General features: G+C 39.0%; 1 protein-coding gene across 7 annotated transcripts in view; it reads right to left on the bottom strand.

Moving 5' to 3' along the window:
- The window catches only part of ANO4 (anoctamin 4), a 169,891-nt gene extending 153,202 nt beyond the window's left edge, over positions 1–16,689 (bottom strand). For 2 of the 7 annotated variants that reach the window (XM_033514332.1, XM_033514334.1), the window contains exon 1: positions 16,083–16,689. The gene's annotated coding sequence lies outside the window, so the exon portion shown is untranslated. The remainder of the gene's footprint in view (positions 1–16,082) is intronic. The other 5 variants (XM_015627778.3, XM_033514333.1, XM_015627779.3 and 2 more) reach the window with 4 other exon arrangements.
- Positions 16,690–17,480: the final 791 nt, after the last annotated feature.

Genomic DNA, 17,480 nt, shown 5'->3' with positions numbered 1-17,480 from the left:
ATTTATGCTATTTCCTGTGCAATAGAGACCCAAGTTCCTTTCAATAGAAATTTACAACTTCAAATTTAGACATTTATCCTTTATTTGCAAACTTCGGCTGATCCATCTTTCAAACCTCTCCCACAAGAAGATAAGACATGAAGAGCTGTCTATGCTCCAGTCATCAGTGTAGCATCATTAGCTGTGATTGTGATCTTCTTGTGATTCCACACAAGAAGAAAAGCTGCATCTCTCCTGCCTGAGGTGCTCATTCCCATATGGATCTGGTGCAGCTATAGCAGTGTCTGTTACCAAGCCTAATCAGCAAAGTGACTTGACCAAAACTCAGAAAGTAAAATATTGGCAGAATTGGACAGAAGGTTCCCATCTTCTAGTTATGCTATGCTGAGGTCAGCCCCCTACCTCACTTCCTGCTTCTCTTCAGAAAAAAAAAAAATTAAAATAAATGAGCCATTAAATAGTTAAGGAGAACCTCAGTGATTCACTTAATTTTCAAATACTGATCTCAATGTAATGGAAAATTGATTTAAAGAACTCTACCAACAATGCAGTTTGCTGAAAAGGTAGCCCAAAGAAGCACATATTTAAAATTTACAGATCTTGCATCTACTGTAACATTAGGATGGTTTTATCATCATCCTGCTACTGGCAGTTTCATGCTGTTTAGTATGACTGTGGTATTAGTGAAGGAGTTTTGTTCAAGTTGATGATGAGACCAACAGCAGTGTAGACTGTCTCTGTGTTCATTCATTATTTCTGGGAAACAGGACTCAGATAAATTATCCCTACACAACACAAGTTAGCCAAAGTGAACAGATGTCCACCAAGCCAGTGCTTTTCTCCCCTAGTCAGCAGCCTGTGCAGTGTCCCTGCAGCTCCTCTGGATCTGGTATCAAGGGCAGGATAAGGAGTCTGGCTGCTTTGCTTTACAGCTTTTTGGAAGTAAATACACACTGCAAAATCTATTGAATCTGATTCATATCGTAGTAATTTCTTGTTACACTTAGGGCTGGATTTCTGAACAAGAGATGATTTACTGTACCTATTGTTGGATCTCCCTGGTGAGACTCCTTGATTGTTCCATATATCACATACTAATGGGTATAGGATTTCCCTCTCAAATCCAATACATCCATGTATGTCCCCCATGAAACTGCATTATGTAGTTCAAAAATTCTTTCACTACTACTTATATTCCTTTCCTAAATCTCAATATTTTGTTTCCTCTTTCTTTGAAAAGTTGCAAACCAGGATCATATACATGGCAATTTTGTCTTAAAATTATTGTCCCAAATTATTTGTTGAAGTCAAAAAGATATCTGAAAAAAAAAATCCAGTTTCTGTCAGGAGTGCCCTGTGAAAAGGTAGAGAAATACAATTTAATTTAGATTTTCAAGAACACCCACTTAAAAATTTGTAATATCCTTCATCTTGAAGCTTGCACTCATATTTTATGTTTCATATACCATCTTGTTATGATTGTGAAAAGGTCACTGTGTGGGAACTGCAGTATTTTTAAAAACTCTATAATTTTCCTCTACTTTTCTCCTTATTTTTGTTCATTCACTGTATAGGGGAGATATAAAAAGGTGTAAGTACTGTCCAGATACTTTAAGATGCTTATGGCAAAAAAAAAGTTTTTTATTTACTAGCTTTATTACGATTTTTTTTGTGTCAAGTTTGCCCCTATGTATTTATTTTCACACCAGTATAAAATAAACTAAGAGAGGCAATCCAAACCTTGTTTAGGTTGAAAAATGACTATAGGGAAAAAAATAAATTTAAAAGAGCTTAGCTTCCTTATGATAGTACTTCTATCATGTTCAGCTTAATTCTGTTCAAATTGAACCTGCAAGTTTTGTGCAGGTTTACAGAGGAACTGCACTGAGCCTGCCCAGTTTGAGTGGTGCTTTTGCCCATGCTAAGGTAGTTTCCCCTCTGGGCTGTCAGCAAATGTTAGGAGTCCCAGCTAAGCATGGTCAACATCAGTAGGTCTAGACATGGAAATCTTTCTTCTCAGTTTCATGCTGTGGTAGAATCTCTTTTTTTCCCTTCCAATGTCCTCACAAAGGCTCCTCAGAGACCCCACTGTTACAAGCTGACAGATACAACCATGGCAAGAAGCACTCTCCACTTTAATCTTGAATTAAGCAACGTCCCATGTTCACCTCTGGAAACTGCAGAATGGATGACTATGGACTAAATCAGATCATCTCTGAACGTAAATTGTCACACCTGAAGTTTTTGCAGTAGAAACATGTTGAATTAAGCCCCCCAAAATTGTGTCCCTTCTGGCTGGGAAAGTGCCCAAGGCTAGGATTGCATGAAAACTTTTAAGGTTAGTTTTCTTTAGGAATCTGAAAGCATGTAGGTTTTAGTCCAGAGAAAACATAATAATTGCTCTTCTCCATCAAAAATCATAGCATAGGGTGTACATCCCAGCACAGAGGACAACACCAATAAAGTTAGTAGTGTGTGAACAAAATTGTCAGGGCCTTTATCTCCAATGACCAGAACACACATCCAGCAATTCTCCTAGCTAGAGCAAAGGCACTCTCTCTGTCTGCAAGTGAATGGCTCACAATAAAAATGAATTATCAAATTAAGCTGTTGATTAATTCATGGCTATTTCTATCCAATGATCCTGAAATAATACTATCAAAGCAGAAAAGCATTTTTTTTCTTTTCTTAGTAGATCATTCAATAGACTTTAAGCAAGGAATTGTTAATTTCTCGCAATTTAGACTTCAAACTCAATGTAGAATTTAGAGCCCATAAAATCCATGGGTCATCTGTGATTATGACATGAAGATTTAGACCATTTATTTGACTAATTACCTAATTTTTTTGTGCTGACTTGAGTATGGCTCTGAAAGAAAGAAATGTACATCAAGAAAAAGTTAGAGATTTAAAGCAGTGAACAATGCAATTTTCATTACATTGTACCTTATCCTCATTCACACATTCCACAATTTTTATGTGCTAAAGTTATATCTAAAATATACTTCCTACCCCAGTTCATTATTCTTTACCTTCAATTGCCTTTTAAAACAAAACACATTTTTTCCTAAAGGAAGAGAAGGAGGAAAAAACCTTCCCCTCTCACCTTTTCTATTTATTTTTTAACCCCATGGAATATAAAATCTATTTAAACACAAAATGACACAGCACTGATTTTTATAGCCTTATACACTGTTCCTACAGCAGGAAACTGCTCCATGCAGACTAGACTTGTGCAGGAGGCTGATCTATGCAGGGGGACTAAATCATTAGCACAAATAACTGCTAATTAACATCACTAAGTGACCTTTCTGATGTGGGCAAGAGAAACCTCAAAAAAACAAACTCTGCTGCTTGTTTCCCAGGTACCTGACTTCTTGAATGCCCACAGAAAGATCCAAATTCAAGTTCTCCACATCTGTGCTGCTTACAAGCTGCAAATTGTGCTGAGAAAACTCTTGACCCTGCTATTCCTCATCGTCCACACTTCCACTTGTTACTGCCATTCACTTCTGCTGCATTAACCCTATTCCTCTTCAAACACCAGAAATTAGAATTAGGCAAAAAACTGCATAGAAATGAAGAGATAGTTCACGTCTCAGCTCCACAAAGAATTTCTACTCAAGACAACCATTAATTGTCCAAACCAAACACAGAGTTGCTCAGTCCTTGTCCTCACTGTACCAGCTGCTGGGTTAACTTAAGGATTTTATGGGACTTTCTGTAAGGAATGGAGATTTCTCTGTCAGGATTATGACATTACCCAAAACAGACTAAAGAATGTTAGGAGCTTAGAAATCTGTACAAGGCACAAAAACTATTAGGTTTCCAACAGGGTTCAAGATTCCACAATCTCAGGTACTGGACATCATACACTCTTAAAAAAACCTTGGAAAAAAAAACAAATTAAAAAAAAATCTGTTGTCTCAAGTGCTTACTGTCTTTGTATGAAAGGGACAAACTGGGCAAAAGAATGAAACCACGGTGTACTTAATGTGCCAAGCAGGAATGAGACAAAGCTCATTTGCTCTCACTCACTCCCTGTTACTGTTAATTGTATGAATCATTTACTAAAACTCCCAAAATAATAATATGTTATGCTTTATAAAAACTGATACCCATATAGCACCAAGTTAAGGTTAGAATTTTTTTAATTTTTTCTTTTTCTTTTTCGTAATTTATTATTAAGTCAACCAGACAGGTATTGCTGTATGCTGCAAATTTCAGCAACTGGGGTGCTGTTGACTACAGATCAGCAGCAGCTTCTGCCTCAGCCAAGCAATACTTTTGCAGGAATGAAAATGACAAGCATGCATTTTTACTTGCAATTTCCCAACAAACTGGATTCTCTCCCACTTTTTCAAAGATTTTCAATTATATCAATTCCTATTGATACATAGAAGATCTGAAATATGTCTTGCATGACTCCATTTTTTGAAAGCACCTGTGTCTGAATTATTTTATCTCACTTGAAGTTGGAGCTTGCTCAGCAAAATGGCAACACTAGACCCAGAGGATTAACATTGCATCAAAGTGTTCATTATCTGGCAGTTAACAGGGTATAATATTAGTGGTGTGTCAGGCTTTTCATATGAAGAGTAAGGAAAAATTTCTCCAGACTTTCACAAAGCATGAAATTCAACACAGAGGTGACCCTTGGCTTAGTTATTGAAGGTTGCAAGCCTGGCTTGTTCTAAATCAACTAATAAATGCCTGCTTATGCTGAAAGGAAATGGTCTGTGTGGGGAAATGAGCATTTCATGTATATTCTTTAGAGGAAATCAATAAGTCTCCAATTTCCTTGACACAGAATTAGGTGCTTAGTACCTTAAAACTGCTATGTAGGGTAACTGAACCTACCATCTTGCTCTGCATGCTTCTAATTTGTCCAAATGGCTCCCTCCACCTCCTGACCATTAGTATTTTTAGCATGCAATTGTTAGTGTGATTACATGTGAAAACATTTAAATGATGCGTTCTATTACACTTCTAAGTGATAAGCAATGATTGGAGGAACATCCTTAGTACTGTTTCCTGAGTTCCCCAATTCTCTGGTTTTGGCTTCAAAGTATATTCACCCCATCATATTCCCCCTGACATAGCACAATCCCTAAATAATTAAAATAAATTATTGTAAAGCATGAAAAATTAGGTGATGATTTTCCTTCAGCTGAAGCCAGAGTAAGGTATATACTGAACCCCAACAGAGAGACAGGTTCAGGCCCGTTCCTGGGATTATGCATTAAATAGAATTCGTGTTCTTGCCCTGAGACAGCAAAATGCAGGTGACAAACCACCACGATGCCATGCTGTGACATCTTCCTGCCAACAACACTCCAGCAGCATTTAGTAGGCAATTGCTGATTCAAAATTTGCATTCCCGTAACCTTGGCTCACTGGCCAGATGCTGGCAAAGCTTCTGAAACAGGACAGTGCCCGTGCTATTTTCAAGGGTACATGAGCAAAGTATTAGTTGCCTTACTCATAGCACTTAATTTTCATTTTTTTTTATTTGGTCAATTGCAATTTTACTACTTGTGTAAATCCTTTGCTAAAACTATGTTAATGAGAAGGAATGAAAACACTTCCACAATTTAACTGGATTTACTTATAACACTGAAACTGTATAGATAGAATTTGTGCTCACATAATAGCTAATCAACATCATTTTTTCATTTTAAAAAGCAGCTTTAAAGTATTAACCACATCAATGAATATGCTATAAAATCACTAACCATGCACATACAAACACAGATGCCTCAAGATTTAAAATGCCATTTCTGACTTGGGAAATCTGCTCTGGCAAATTTAAAAGGAAACTTACTAGAAATTCAGAGGGAGAACATTAGGTTTAGGATGGACATTATGAAAAAGTTCTTCAAAGAAAGCGTAATTGGGCATTGGAATGGGCTGCCCACTGAGGTAGGGGTGTCACAGCTGCTGGTGGGAGGTGTTGAAGAAAAGACTGGATGTGAAACTCAGTCCCATGGTCTGGTTGACAAGGTGGTGATAGGTCACAGGTTGGACTTGATGGTCTCAAAGTTCTTTTCCAACCTAATTGATTCTGTGAATATCCATCCATCAACCTAATTGATTCTGTGAATATCTATCCATCTATCCATGCTCCATCCATCCTCTATCTCTGAGAAATAATTATTGTAAAAATTTTTAAAAAAAATTAGTTGTTTTTTAAAAAAAATATTAAAGTTATAGGCCACCTAATTATTTCTTTTCTGTCAGCAACAGATGTGGTGTATTTTTTCCCCTCTTACAGCTCAAGGGCATCACTGTAATGGTAGAAGAGCAGAGAGCTTCTCTCCCAGGATCTCATGGCTAGCAGTCACATCACATCGTGAAGGAGGGAGAATTATCCTAATGTCAAGATAAAAAGGTCTGTAGAGGACCTCCAGTGCCATCAACAGGGAGCTTTGTAGCAAAAGCTGTACTTCCCTCTTCTGACAGTTCTACCAGCCCTGGAATTCCAACCATGGCTACCAAGCTGACCCCTCACTATGCTCAAGACAAGGAAGTAGAAAATATAGGCTCTCAGATAGCTTACATGTACAGCCAACATTTTTCTCAAAATCAGAGGATGAAAATTCTGGATTTTATGAAGTATTTTAAAATATTTAGGTGTTGACACACAGTACAACTATATCAGAAGGCTGTTGAGTTTGCAGTATCAAGTGCCCAAGAAGTGCCAGGATGAAGGCTGCATCTGTGAAATGCACTCAGCACTTCTGTGCTTATGCAACATGATGTGGGTTTTAATTTCACACAGGAATTTTTATCCTCAGTGTGCACTTAGGATGGACACTTCCATGATAAGCATCAGCTCCACCTGGCCTCTGCCCATTCTCTGTGCACAGGAAAAGCCATACAGAAACACACACTGAAACTGCATGAGGCCAAAGGTTCATCTCAGGATCAAAGATTTTGGGTTTTGAGGTACTCAACTCTATACCCTCCTCTGCTTTCTATGCTGCTAAGGAAGTGACTTCAGAGGGGGTATGTCATAGCCCAAGCACCCAGCAGAAAACACCAAAGTTGTGGCATTCACAGTTACAGTCAGGGTCCACTGAAGCCAAATTTTGATAATATAAAATGCTATAATGTGATCAAAACATGAAAAAAATCATGTTCTTGATGCTTCAGGACCCTAAGCTAATGAACATTTCTCCCTTTCACATCAAAAACCTCAGCTCCTTATTTATGAAGTGATAAGAACAGATGACACCAAGAACAGAAATATCTTCTTACATCATAGTTTCCATGAAGGATAATTATTTGCCATTAGACATTAGCAGAAATTGCAGTGATTGCAATAAAAATACAAATATCAGGAAATACTTGTTTGGGTTTTGTCTGGAGCCAGATTTGGATCATAGGGTGAAACATTTCACAAGGAAAATAAAAAGAAACAAAGATTGCTCAAGGAAAACACTCCTTGTGAGCATGTGACTGAAGTCTCCAGGATTTTGCATAAATACTGCCAACCAATATTCCAGTATTTAATAAGTCTTAGATGCTGCCTTCTCCCATGGTATTCAGTAAAATAAAGCTAGCAGTGCTAGTATCCAAGAGTGCAATGAAGCATTCACAAAGCCATGCCCAAGGTTTAAAGCTGTTTGACGGGCTTACAGATGTTTCTAAAAATGCAGTTCAAAAGATGGAAGCGCGGCCGCAGAACACGTTTTCCCCTGGACTCCATCCAGCAAAGATGACACATGTTTGACAACAGCAAAAGAGAAACACACCAATTACAAGTTACTTAGCCTGGAGTGCAGTGTAATCAGAGCACGACAAAAACTAACCAGGTGTCATGGTATGCCCTGGAAACAAACTGGAATTTTCAGACAGGCAGTGACAAGCTGCAATGTTATCAAAGTTATTTAGCAAATAACCTAAACATTTCTCCATACTCTGTAACAATACGATTTTGTCTTTTAAAAAAAACCCTTTTATTTAAAAAAAAACCCCACACTTTTATTTTTTAAAAACTACTCTGAGGTCCTTTACTTGTTTTAGAAACTAGAAGATTAAAAGGTTTTTCTTTACCTTGTGTATTTGAATGTAGCGTATTTAGAATTATCTGCTAGTATTAAAATTCCCCTATACTGTCACTCTGGGAAAACAGGCTAGCCTGGCATGGGCAGGGTACTGGCACAGGTTTCAAGAGTCCTGGGTTGAACCAAGACCTATATTTCTGTGTGATCTTGAGTGAGACACTTAAATCTTTGACAATGAACAAGTTCCTGTGCGTTAATTGCCATGCTATCACATGGTAGCTTAAAGCACATAGAAATTCCAAGATGCACAGTTTCTTTCATCACAGTCTGATTCTGAAGCAAAATGTCAAAAATACAAAAACACAAACACCAAGAAATACCAACAAAAAAAACAACAAAAAACAACAAAAAAAACCCAAAACCAAGCAAAGAAGCAAAAACCCCACAAAAAGAAAAACAAACAACCAAAAACCCCAGTAGATATGTGCCACATCCATCTCTCTTCTTTCTCCCTTGTCCCTCTTGGAAGTGCAAAGAAGCACATGTCCTGAACCTATCTCCCTTCTCAATTTACAGAGGTGATACCCTTTAGCAACCAATCTCCCACAAGGAGAATCAGGACAAGCACAGACCTATTATCCCTCCTCAGTGGAACACATATTAAATTTCAATTCAAGCAGTGTACCTTAAGGTAAGGAAATGGCTTAATCACATTGAAAACTGAGCTCCCACTTCTTGCATTGTAATGTCACCTTTAACACCCATTGCACTGTTTCACAAACAACTCATAGAAAGTTTTGGTTGCTGTTGCAAAGAACGGTGACCTGCACAGCAAGGAATGCTGAAGTACCACAGCTCAGTGGTCTGAGTTCATATTTTCACTAAGGCTCAAAACTTTAAGCAAAAAATAAACACTAGAATATGAGTAGGACACCAGGACACAGTAATGGGAGCTGGTAAAGAACAGAAGGAGCAGAGAATTGCTGGAGGGGCAATGGAGCAGAGCTTGGAAGAGGGTCAAAGGACAGGAAAGTCCAGCAAGAAGCAGAAGCACAAAATACAGAATTGTAAGAAATAAGATCAGGCACAGAAGCTGAAATAGACAGAATTAAAACCACAGGAAGAGAATTACCTGAATGCTGATCTGACTGAGCTTTACAGGAAGCAACTGGATAATTTAGGCCTACATCACAAAAGTTGTGGTATATTAACATAATGTACTAACCACAAAACAATTGAGTTATATTAGTTTTTAGGTAAAAAAAAGAAAAGAAAGTGGTATTTTTCTTACATAAGAATGCATACATTTTTTGCAGAAATTTTCCAGGTGACAATAGTGCAATGAAAACTTGCAGTAACAGCTTCATAATGGGACACTGAATATCGACAGAAACTTGTTTGTATTATCAGAATTATACCATAATATATTAATCAGAATAGTTCAGAGTCTATTATTATTAGAAATATAAACTAAGTAACCTTCATGAAGCATACTGAAGTAGAGGGTCATCCAGTCTTTTGTTAAGGCATTTCTGAAATCCAAATCACAAATCCCACATTATAAAGGAAAATCTGACAGTGGCTCAACACAAATTTCAGTGTGACCAGTTAGAAAGAACTTCTTAGGTTTAGGCTCATCTGGTGGTTATCATAAAGAGGCAGAGAATAGAAAAACTATTAGCAACACTCAGCATCATTCAAAACTGAAAGAAATCTGTGGGTAGAAACTTGACTACCCTACATTTAGTTTAAACGTGATCAGGAATCTTCACCAGTCTGGAAGAATTTATTTAAATTACATAGTCTAGAAAATCAAATGATGCAGATTTTTCCCTGGCAACAAAGGACAACAAGAAATTAGAAGAGGTAATGCTTTTCCTTCTCCTGAGAGCAGATCAGTGTTCAACTTAATTTTCTCCCCCTCATCTAAAATACAGAATTTTTCTGGCAATAGCCTCAAAAGCACTACACATAAACCAAAGCAGTGTTGCCTGCATGAAATTGCAGAGAGGTTGAAATAACTCAGACCAGTATCACCTGCTTAGTTCCTCTTTGCTATGGTTCTTTGATCTCAAATTCCACAGCTACAAAATATATTATTTCCTATATGCTAGATTAAGGAAAAGAATATTCATGTTAACAAGGCTGGCATTTTACTTGACTTGAGTTCCAGCCCTTTTGTCCTGCTAAACCTGTTTGTCATTGCCTCTTGTTCTGTATTTTTCTATGCATGCTTCTCAATATATTGAGAACCAAGCTCTTAGAAGACACTGTCTTTAGAAAGAACAGTATTTCCTTTTCCCTAGGCACTGAATCAGAGCAGTGTTCTGCCTAGATGAAACTCAGCATTGGATGGCAACTAGTATGGTTATAACCACCCACCCCACTCCCTCAAATACAAAAGAAAACCGAAACTTTGAAAAATGTGAAGACAAATCAATATGTAAAAAGGCAAAAAAGTACATACCAAGGGAAAACAGTGGAGAGAGAGTGACACTGAGCACAAACAAGAATTTAATTGAGGCTGGGGGATAGATGAACAGCATGTAGAGAGGTTGTGTGCCTTCCAGGATACATGGACAAATGCCAATGGACTTCACAAAGCTCTGGATTTTTACTGGCATTTTACAGGGAGTGGCTTCCCAAGAAGTATCAAACCCATTTAGAAAAAGTCTCTGGTGGTCTAATAGATCATGTATTAAGTATTATGCTTAATTTTAATGAAAACCAGTTTCTTCAAAGAAAATTATCTGAAACAGGGATATATCTCCTGGTGATCCAAAACAGCTAATCACCAAGCCAGCTAATCACCAGCTTTTCCATACAGCAAACTGGTTCAGAGGAGATTCTGCCTTTCTCTTCTCAAATGATTTTGTTAATGAATTTCCTCATCCAAAAATGAAGGGAGGCAGGAAAATTTTTCCATATTTGAAGGCTGTAAGCAGTATATAAAACAAGAAATTAATGTTAATACTGCAGGGGGTTGCAACAAGGCCAAATGGATGAAGGTAGAAAAGTTGTTTTGATGTGGGCTCTCTTTTAATAATCTCCCAGTACTAATGACATAAACCCTACAGATAAATTATATAGAAACCTTACTCTTCCTAGCTTCATATTAAAAAGCATTAATTTTCTAAAGAAGATTAGGACATCTCTTTAAGGCTATTTCCAACCACCCTCTGGGAGTGCAAACTTCTGTAAGTAACCTCTGTATAGAGCATGAGAATCTCATCTCCTATGATCATCATTAACACCTACATAATCCTGGCATCTTAGAACTCACTTATGTCCATAGAACACATTCAGAAGATTTGTTTATATTTTAAAAAAAAAAGTATTTGTTTAAATTATTATTAAACAAATTATTATTAAATTATTATTATTATAACAAATTATTATTTGTTTATATTTTAAAAAAAATTTTTAGTATGGGCTTTTGAGGGACCAACTTGTCCAAAATCCTTGGACAGCAAACCTCCTTTGAACAATTAAATTGCAAATGCTGAGTCTGGAAATATCTGGATTTATGTTCAAAGGTCATCATCTGGTGGGAACTAGTCTTCTCTCAGAGCTGAATTTGGAGGTGAGACTGCAGTAACTCCTCCTGAGGTCATTAAGGGATACTGTTTTGAAGGATTGGTATTGCAGCATTATTCATATCTATATACAGCTCTTAGAAATACGAGGTTTTTCTGAAAACATTCTCTCAGGTTTGTGCTTTCCTAGAGTAAAATTCATGCAGAGAGCTGTACACCACTAGGTCCCTCATTTGGGGATCTAATTGCAGCCTTAGTGATATTCATCCTGCTCTGGGTTTTATCCATAACTATTAGAACACTTGCATTGCCTGCTCCAGTGCCAAGATCCCTTCTACAGGAATACTGAAGAACTAACCCATAGCTCCTAAGGAAACTGTTATTTCTCCCTACATTATACGATGAGGAGTTCCCAATGCTGAAACAGCCTCACGTTACCAGAATGTGAACACTTAACGTTGGTCAAGTCAAACAGGCCTGGTGCTGCCCCATTGTTACCACACTGAGTCTGGAACAACACAATGGTGACTTTTGCTGTGCAGGAGAAAGTTCTGTAGCACACAGAACACCTCTCACTTGGTTGTCCAGTGTTTCCTGTGCAGGAGTTACATAAGAAACAAACCTGTATAACATGAAGTGAAAGACCACGGTTCTCATGAGAAATCAGGCAGATCTGTACAAAACACTAGGCACTTGTACAAAAGCAGAAAATGCAACCCCCTCCTGAGATATGACAGGCACAGGATGCAAGCACTTATTAAGAAGGCAGGGTATGCACAGGAGACACAGGACACATCTTACAATGCCTGAAAGCTAATCCTTCCCCACAGACACAGAGAAAGCAAGTAGCACACACCCACCCTGCCTAGTACTTCCCCAAAGCACTAAACTTCTGACAGATTATGCAGCACAGTGTTCACACACAGGATTTCCAGACATCCATGAACTGCAGAAGTAGCGACTGCACTGAAGAGATCTCACCTGTTAAAGCTGCGAAACATATAGAGACAGGTTTGTAATATCTGTGACATTAGAGTTACAAAGTCCTTGAAATCATCCTGGATAAAATCTGCAGACTAAGTGGGATAATATGTCCAGGAACACATCAGAAGTTAGCTCTATGAATAAGGGAGAAAGCCTAGAAGGTGCAGCTGGCTTTTGATTATTCATGTGGGCTCATTAGTGGGTCAGGAAGGATGAAGAAACAGCCAGGTAAAAGCACAACTGATACAGCATGAAAAAAATCACTAGCCAGAGAGCTGATGACTTCAGCTCTGCAACGTGCATATCTCAGTATTACTTTCCAGTCTGGGGCAGAGGGGGAAGTTGGAGCATGGCTAATTCACTGCCTGAATTCTTCATCCAGTGATAATCAATAGCTGTCTGCATAGGTTTTGTCAGAAAGGATATGAGCAGATGGAAAGCATAAAATTACTGAAGCAGTATGGATAAATGAATGAGCATTCTGTAAAAACATACCCGTTTATATTCCCAACATAAATGTATATTTTTGAATATTTGTGGAGTAAAAAGCTTTAAAAAACTTGCTTCTATAGACAAGTGGAGTGAAGAATGCATATTGATCATACACAAGAAAAAAAATGCGATGACTTCATCAGGCCATTGGGTGATTTTGGCTGGCTAAGGAACTGAGCTTTTTTTTTTTTTCCTTTCCCTGCAGTTGTTTTCTATGCAGTCTTCAGCCACCCTGCAAAGGAATTAACATGACACCATGCTGTGAAACAAGGAAGTACCATGCATGCATTCCCTATTAGAGCATTCATAGATTTCCCAAGAAATGAACAGCACATTTACCTCTTGAATTTCATATAATTTGAGGAATTTCACTCTTCTCTATACCTCTCAAGACTGTTATAGAGAATTGCATCTTTATTTTTCAAGCCTTTAGCCTGCAACAAGATGTGCTGACAAGGATTTTAGATGCACAGACTTCTCTGTTGCAGAACACAGATGTTAGGTTCCAAATTCAAACATCCCATTGCAAGCTCTATAGTTTAAACTGGAGAAAACACTTCAGAATAATTTTCCTCTCTTCCTTTTGCCTCAAGGTTATTGAAAAAGCACATTACTTCATGCACTTTGGCTTTTAAACTTTTATTTGCAATGACAGATATGAATATGCACTTCTGTTCAAAATTAGCTTTTACAAGACAATTTTATTTAAACATTAATAATTTTTGAGTTACAACCACACTTCTGATTAATTGTTAATCCTTTAGGACATAGGAATATCTGAATTTACAATAATATTTTAAAAAATAATAGCATGAAGGTATGTAATTAACTGTGAGATCTTCAGGATATTTTAAGTGGTGCATGTATTTGCAAAACCTCTTGTTTTTAAGGAAAAAAATAGTTCCAGGTTTAGTCCAAGTTCAAATGCGTGCACACAATCAGTTTTTACATTTAATCAAGAAAAGCCTAAGCCTAATTCCTCCAAGGCAATATCACAACCTGCAGGTTGTGCAGGGTCTCAGGACAGCTTCTCTGTGTGTGCTACCAGGAGCCCTGCACATCTTCCGCAGCAAAAAGTTTCTTTGCTGCTGTCATTGTGTCTGCACTCTGAAACTGGAAGAGAAAAAACTCAGGCACCTTCAATATTAATATAAAAGGGTTAAGCAACACATAGACCAGTTGTAGTGCCAAAGCCTTTCTGTAGTAGACAGTGGGAAGGCTGCTCTGGAGGTAAATGTTTTTAGGCAGTTCCTTGAGCTGCACAATTGTCAAAGCTGGCCTGTTCCCTACCAGAGCTGGAAGTTTGCAGCCTGCCCTCACTGCATCAGTGAGAAGGGAAACCAGGGTCAGGATCAGCTGTGCCAGTGGGCTCTACGTGATGCCAAAACACAAGATCTGGTGGGGGAGATGACTCAGACCACTGAGATCTGGGCTGCTGAGTGCTGGGCGCTGCTGCCTGCTCTGAGGGCAATGCAGCAGGTACCTCACTGCACCATGAAGTCCTCTACCTGCAGATCTGGGTAAGCCTCCTCCTCCCCCCAGTGCCTCTTGTCTAACCTGGGCTTCCCTCTCCCCTACCACACACATTCATGCTTACGATACAACAGGACATCACCTCCAAGTACAGAAAATAAATTAAAGGTATTGAAAATAACAGCAGTGTTCTAAAGTTTTACTCATTAGGGAGGGAAAAGGAGGTACATAAACTCTGTTCAACTAATCAGCTCACGTGAAGCAAAACTCCCCAAATTAAAGGGTAAATCAGGAATGAAATTGTTTTATTAAGTCACAATGTAAGCTACATTAAACAAAGAAAAAAATTCCCAGACACCAGCATACTTCATGTTAAACCCAGAAAAGGCAACGCAGAGACAGAATAAAAGCTTTATTCTTATCCTGCCTCACTAAAACAAAGGTATAAGAACACATCTCTTTGCTCTGCTTGAAGTCAGACCACCCTGTGACAAGTTTGAGCCAGTGTTATAATTATGCCTTCAGTGGACCTTTGAAGATGTAGCAGAGACTTTATTATTCCTGCAGTCCTTACAGACTGTGCATAGTCAATTCACATAATGAATCCACAGCATGAAACACATTTAAGTTATAAATAAATAAATAAATACTTTTGTAGCTCTGTCATACCGAAAGCAAAGGAAAACACCTAACTACCAGAGTCTGGATATTTGTTTTACTTTAAATCTCATGCAACAAGCAAGAAAAAATTAAACAAAACCTAAACCAAAACTAAGGGCACAGTTCACTGTGGTCTAAATAAGAAACTTTCCTATTTATAAAATCAGAGCTGTTAAAATAGCTTAGAGCACAAATTAAGCCAGAACAGATTTTCTGACATTTAAAAGCAGAGATGTAAAAACACTTCAAACACCTAAGAATTTGCAATCATAAGGACTAGATAGGGATGAGGGTTATCAGGTTGCCTATTCTGCAACTTCTTGTCCCAGCTAGTCTGCACTTGTGAGATGCAGAAGGTCCAACTTAAAAACACCTGATGCCATAGGCTTATATTGAAAATGCTGGAGGAGCCCATCTGTCCCATGCCAACGACAGCAAATACCAGTCCAAACCACATGTATGCTCCCACCTGAACACTGAGGGGCTTCGGAGTTCTCTACGTGGCTGGTAAAGCAGGGGATACCTGTGCTCTCAGAGCAAGGGTACAGACCTAGGGAAATGAGTCGGTCACTTTGAGCCAGTCTCTACTGCAGCTCCCCAGATCCCACTGCTGCCACAGGCAGTCGGGAGCAATGCTCAAAGCTCCCGTTTCAAGGACAAAGAGGCAGTACCCAGCTTGCAGTCAATACTTCAGAGCTCTGGGTCAGAGGAGGGAAAGAGCAAAATAAAGAGAGAACTTGTATTTTACTTATCTGCTATGGAGATGCTGAAAATGATGACGAGATATTAAGTGAAGGTCACGAGGCTTATCTAAGACTACAGGGGGAGAAAAACAGATGGGGAAGGGGGAGGGAGAGAGGGAGAGAGGGAGAGAGCACGAGCACTGCAGCAGAGAAGCTACGCTCAGCCGATACATGCTGGCACTTACCATAAAAATAGAAAGATCCAAAGAGAATCAGATTAAGGAGCCTTTTTATCTCTCTTCAACAGAAAGATTTCCACATGAAGCTCTGAACACAGCTGTCCAGGGAAAAAGCAAGGTAATACGATGGTACACAGAAAACACTAACACACAAACGGGAAGTCCTTTCACAGCCTTCGGAAACCTGCAAGCAGTTGTGCAGTTTGTGCCGAAAAACCAAAGGTAAGAAGTCTGAAGACGACACCTACTCAACACTGCAGCTAAACCAGACCGCTGGATTTCCAGTCACTCACACCGCACTGTTTTCATCTTCATCTTCTCACCATTACTTACATCCTAGAGGTGGGCTCGGGGGTGGGGATAAGAGATTTCTCCTCCAAGTGGAAAGGCTCGCAGAAGCGGCATCAGCGTTTGTAATCAGCCTCTGGCAGCACCCAATCAGAGGAGCTGAGGGCTGGCAGCTGCCCAGGGCAGGGCAAGGCACGGCAGCACGGCGGGGGCTCCTGCGGGCACGGCATCCTGCCCCCAGCCTGCCCGCTCCTCCCAGCAGCAGCGCCCCAAAGCCACAGCCTCCTCCGGGCTGCTGCTCCCGCAGCCTGCCTGCTGCACCTCTGCAGTCCTACAGAGGCAAGAAAAGTTTGGAGGTTTGAGTACCAGCGTCGCTAGCCTCGTCATTCTATCATCCCGTACCTCCCCTATATAAAGCATACATTAATCATTGCTTCCTCTTCAAAGGTGTCTTTCAGAAGAAAGAGAGAAGTCTGTGAGAGATTTCACGGTATGCTGTGAATGGCCTTGTTAGAGCCAGTGCTGGCTTTGACATGACATCACAGACCCCAGACAGCATCAAATCCACAGAAAACACACGACCAAAGTTCTTCTCCCTGCACCTGCCCAGATGACAGGATTAAAAGCTCTACTGCTCTCTACCATACTATTTGACACCAAAAAAAGATTTAAAAAAAACCCCACAAAAACAAGACAGACCTCTATTTAATTTTCAATAAGGATATCCAGGATCTGGAGAGAAATATTCCTATGGTATTTAAGCCATTGAACCAAGTCACACAGTAAAGTGATGCAGTCAGATTTAAAGCTGCCAAACACTGTGACTTTCAAGGGATGTTCCTGATTCTAAGATACAAATGGCTGCATTTGACTATGGGGGAAAAAACTATTCTGATAGCACTCATAATCCAGTCCACAGTGTAAGGAACCTAAACACAGCATGGAAATCTGTGTTTACTTAAAGCTGACACTCTGCCAGTAGAAAAAGTTAGATGCTTACATTTTCAAAACATTTTTAGAACAGTCAGTCCTGAATTTTTGCTGTATTACAAAATAATCATGAATATCATACATCTGATATTCACATTTCAGAAGATGAAAAGGCCATGCAGTGTC

The sequence above is a fragment of the Parus major genome, chromosome 1A, assembly GCF_001522545.3.
Source record: "Parus major isolate Abel chromosome 1A, Parus_major1.1, whole genome shotgun sequence".
NCBI classification, from domain to species: Eukaryota; Metazoa; Chordata; class Aves; order Passeriformes; family Paridae; genus Parus; species Parus major.
This window is presented reverse-complemented; position numbering and strand designations above follow the sequence as displayed.